The sequence below is a fragment of the Ornithorhynchus anatinus genome, chromosome 3 (assembly GCF_004115215.2).
Source record: "Ornithorhynchus anatinus isolate Pmale09 chromosome 3, mOrnAna1.pri.v4, whole genome shotgun sequence".
NCBI lineage: Eukaryota > Metazoa > Chordata > Mammalia > Monotremata > Ornithorhynchidae > Ornithorhynchus > Ornithorhynchus anatinus.
This window is the reverse complement of record NC_041730.1, coordinates 10,280,693-10,285,894: the sequence shown is the minus strand read 5'-3', so window position 1 is coordinate 10,285,894 and position 5,202 is coordinate 10,280,693. Positions and strand designations below refer to the sequence as shown.

The 5,202-nt window shown below is 45.7% G+C and overlaps 1 non-coding gene across 1 annotated transcript; it reads left to right on the top strand.

Moving 5' to 3' along the window:
• Positions 1 to 769: 769 nt before the first annotated feature.
• Positions 770 to 907, top strand: LOC114810850. Its single transcript, XR_003758541.1, has one exon. It is a non-coding gene; the product is annotated as a small nucleolar RNA SNORA7 (small nucleolar RNA).
• Positions 908 to 5,202: the final 4,295 nt, after the last annotated feature.

Genomic DNA, 5,202 nt, shown 5'->3' with positions numbered 1-5,202 from the left:
ACTCCCCTGACTCCAGGAGACGTAACACAAGTCTTCCCAGTCTGACAGCAACGTCCACCAAGTGCTCTGTGCAGTGCTCTGTGCGTACTTGATAAATACCACTGATTGATGGAGAAGCAACATGGCTTAGTGGACAGAGCACGGGTTTGGAAGTCGGAGGTCGGGGGTTCGAATCCCAGCTCTGCCTCTCGTCGGCTGTGTGACTTCTCTGTGCCTCAGTTACCTCATCTGGAAAATGGGGATTAAGACTGTGAGACCTAATTAAGACCTAATTACCTTGTATCTACCCCAGTGTTGAGAACAGTGGTTGGCACATTGTAAGTGCTTAACAAATACCATTATTATTATTATTATTCTCTGTGCTTCAGTTAACTTATCTGTAAAATGGGGATTGAACACCTGCTTCTCTCAGCCCCTTAGACTTTGAGACCTTGTGATACAGGGATTGTGTTCCACCTCATTATCTTGTATCTAACCTAGTTTATCACAAAGTGCTTGGCACATAGAAAGCACTTACCCAAATAATAATAATAATAATGTCGGTATTTGTTAAGCGCTTACTATGTGCAGGGCACTGTTCTAAGCGCTGGGGTAGATACAGGGTAATCAGGCTGTCCCACGTGAGGTTCACCGTCTTCATCCCCATTTTACAGCTGAGGGAACTGAGGCACAGAGAAGTTTAGTGACTTGCCCACAGTCACACAGCTGACAAGTGGCAGAGCAGGGATTAATGCTACAGTTGTTAGTATAGGTGCTCTAATATGAAGTGCCCCTCTCAGGGTCCCATGTGGAGAGTTCCCAATACTCTACCAGTCTAGACTACAGGAGGGAGAGTCAGGCAGGGGCATATCCATTCCATTCCTAGCTTGGCCAGTGGCTAGCGAGTGGAAGCCAATCTGCTCCAAGTCAAAACTCACCTGTGTTGGGCGGCAGCAGCTTGGGAGAGAATCAAGGGTGAAGATTCACGATTACTGCGTGGAAGGAGGAAATGGTAAGCCACTTCCAAATTTTTACCCCGAAAACTCTTTAGATCCATTACCAGAATGATTGTAGATGGAGGTGGGGCCTTCTGGGAGAGAGAATAATAACAATGTTGGTATTTGGTTAAGCGCTTACTATGTGCAGAGCACTGTTCCAAGCGCTGGGGTAGATACAGGGTAATCAGTGGTCCCGCAGGAGGCTCACAGTCTTAATCCCCATTTTCCAGATGAGGTAACTGAGGCACAGAGAAGTGAAGTGACTTGCCCAAAGTCACACAGCTGACAAGTGGCAGTGCCGGGATTTGAACCCATGAACTCTGACTCTCAAGCCCGGGCTCTTTCCACTGAGCCAAGCGTCTGTGGTGTCACTATGGGTCGAAGATGACTCGAAGGCCTAAGAGAAGACAATACAAAGTGAAACAGCTTTGTGTTTGGATGACTTTAAGTTCGCTGAGGGCAGGGAATGTGCCTACCAATGCATCTGTTGCATTGCACTCTCCAAAACAGTGGAGTGCTCTGCATTGAGTGAGCGCTCGATAAATACCATCGATTAGTCAATTGATTGACTCGATACATTATTATACAGGGAGTGGCGACATTAAAGTGCAAGCTTATTGAGGTCGGGGAGTGTATCATTCATTCATTCATTCATTCAATAGTATGTATTGAGCGCTTACTATGTGCAGAGCACTGTACTGAGCGCTTGGAATGGACAAATCGGCAACAGATAGAGACAGTCCCTGCCCTTTGACGGGCTTACGGTCTAATCGGGGGAGACGGGCAGACGAGAACAATGACGATATCATTTCGTTGTTCGGTATTTCCCAAGATCTCAGTGCAGTGTTTTGCTCAGCAGGTGCCCAACATTATTACTTACTACTGTTCTTTAAAAAAGAAAAGAAATAAGTTGCCTGCTTAATTTAGAGCTCATTTCTCTAGAATAATTAGGTGTACACTGAAGAACTCAAGAGTGGAAATGGAGAGAGGAAGATCACCTAAATTTGCCCCTAACTGCTCTCATTTAGTTCTATGCCAAAGTAATTTTAAAATTTAAGCAATGAATTCAGTTTGCCGCAAGATAGGCCCTTATTTGGGTCATTCCTCCTGACCCACCTCAGGTCCGATCACCTTTCAAATGAAATCGATACAGCAACAGAAGGAACGGGTAATAATACCAGAAGGAGAGGAAATTGAAAGGGCGTAATAAACTGAGGCAAAGACCTATGTCTCCATGGGATCTGAAAAGAAATGGAAGTTTTTCAGGAAATGCTCTTCCCCTTTTCGGAATACCAGGGTCCCAGTCTGCACTGCCGCTATAATGTACACAAATAAGGGCGCCTCAGCCATCGCAGAGTAAAAGCAGGTCCCGGTAAGCCTAGCTTATGTTCAAGGATCAGGTGACGTGGCAAAAAAATCTGATTGATAATAATTATGATAATTATGGTATTTAAGCGCTTACTATGTTCCAGGCACGGTACTAAGGGCTGAGGTTGATACAAGCAAATCAGGTTGGACACAGTCCCTGTCCCACATGGGGCTTACGGTCTTAATCCCCATTTTACAGATGAGGGAACTGAGGCCTAGAGAAGTGAAATGACTTGTCCCAGTTCAAACAGCCGGGGATTGAGCAGAAGGACCTGAGTTCTGGCTCCCAGGCCTGTGCTCCGTCCCCTAGGCTACTCTGCTTCTTGACATAACCACAGTAATTGTGATTTTTAAGTGCTTACTGTGTGTCAAGCATTATGCACAGCATGAGAGTAGATACAGTACGGGGACTGTCCCTCTTAGACTAAAGGGCAGGGAGAAGAGGTATTTCATCTCCCATCTTACAGACGAGGAAACTGAGACCCGGAGAAGTTAAGTGACTTCCCCAAGGTCACACAGCGGGCAAGGGGAGGAGCTGCAACTAGAACCCAGCTCTCCAAGACTCCCAATCCCGTGCTCTTTCTGCTAAGCCATGCTGCCGCTTCCCGAGGGATCTTCAAAAGAAACATGCAAATGGCGGACACCAGCATTAACCAGGGACCAGAGGAAGGAGCAAATTTCCCTTGATGCCTAGTCCTTAGGAAAAAAAATAATAATAATGGCATTTGTTAAGGGCTAACTATGAGTCACACACCGTTCTCAGCACTGGGGTAGATACAAACCAATCAGGTTGGATAGGGTCCCTGTCCCACGTGGGGCTCACGGTCTTAATCCCCATTTTACCGATGAGGTAACTGAGGCACAGAGAAATGAAGTGATTTGCCCAAGGTCAAACAGCAGATACGTTGCGGGGTCAGAATTAGAATGCAGGTCCTTGTGACTCCCAAGCCCATGCTTTGCCCGCTAGGTAATGCTGATAATAATAACAATAATGTTGGTCTTTGTTAAGCGCTTACTACGTGCAGATCACTGTTCTAAGCGCCGGGGTAGACGCAGGGGAATCAGGTCGTCCCACGTGGGGCTCACAGTCTTCATCCCCCTTTTCCAGATGAGGTAACTGAGGCACAGAGAAGTGAAGTGACTTGCCCACAGTCACACAGCTGACAAGTGGCGGAGCCGGGGGTCGAACCCACGACCCCGGACTCCAAAGCCCGGGCTCTTTCCACTGAGCCACGCTGCTGCTGCCAATGCTTTGCACACGACAAGTGCTCAGTAAATACGATCAAATGAATGAATTGTCGGGGGCTTTCAAGCGAAGGTCCCCGAATGCTCGAGCTTCCTATCCCAACCAGGGGTGCACCCAACCAGTTGGGGGGGAGGGCCGGCACGCAGCCAACATTCATTATGTAAATTCAACACCTGCCAATAGAAACTGTCCCTTGAAGGGACAAAAAAAAAATGAAACTATTCAACGGCCTTTTCTTAGCAGAAGTGAGCGAGAAAATGAAGCTATGTTTCTGAACTCTCTGTTTTCTTTTTCAAAGCCAGGCAACAGCATTCAAGCTTTCAAACTGTTTATAAAATAATCAGCATTAATTTGTTCTGTTCAGATTTTAATTACACACATTGGACCATCCTGACAGGACACCACGGAGCCTAGATCTGTCAGATGGAAATCATTTGCTCCAAAGATGACCACATACCTCATGCATTATACATGAAACTTTGTTTCCTCGTGGCTGTCGCTAAAAGATGCTGTCATCCTTCCTAAATTTCAAAGGACCCCAATTGTTTTTAAGATAAGTCTAATTAGCTGGAAGAAGATGGTGAAGGGTCAGGGATGACTTCCCAATTGCTAAAACATTCTTAGAGACACCATCCTTATTCACGCTTTCCCTTCGGGTTTCCGCCGGGGTCCCCGCTACGGTCTCGGGGGTGATTTCTCCGAAGCCGGAGGGGTCCAGGTCAGTTCGTGCGTGTTTTTCGAGATCCTCTCCTGAGGCGAGATTTACATTTGCTTTCTAGAAGACTCAGCTACAGCAAACAAGGCGTAGATCTAGACATAATTCTGTTATTCAAATGGGAGAAGAGTTTGATAGCTATGCTAATGACTTTTATCTGTGAAAACATAACTAATAGCTTGGTTTACATTTGCCTACATTTATGAGCATAATTTTAGCACATAATTTTATTGCACAATAAAACATAATACTGCATTAGCCCGCTTTAAAAAAAAAAAAAAAGATACCTTAGCGGGATTCGCGCTTAAACATTTGTGGTGCCTTTAAATGGCAGAATCAGTTTTAAAATGTTGACCCGTATGAATTAAGGAAATTCCCAGGTAACGATGAGCCAAAACGGATCGTTCCCCGTCTGTATGATATTGGAGGGGAAATGTTGAAGATTTTCTGCGTAATTCATTTCTGCAGATTGTTTTTAGACTCCGGTTATTCTTACGGGTAAATTGGATTGAATGAAGATAATTTTTCTTACATTGCATCAAAAGGCTCTCTTAAAATCTCTGCAGGGCTGTTCACATTTAACAAATTATGTGGAAGAAAATCAACAACCCACATGCAGTCCTGTTGCTAAAGGGGTCTGACTTCCGCCGCGTGACCCGGCTTCAGACACAGCGGATCTTGGGAAACCTCAAAGAGGAAATTAAGCTCCTTGTGGGCAGGCAACTTGTCTACCAACTCTGTTGTGTTGTACTCTCCCAAGCGCTTAGTACAGTGTTCTGCACACTGTAAGCACTCAATAAATGCTGATTGACTGAAGGTTCCAGCGGTCATGACAACGATCCATGCAAGGGGAAGTTATACCGGCGTGGCCCAGTGGAAAGAGCACGGGTCTGAGA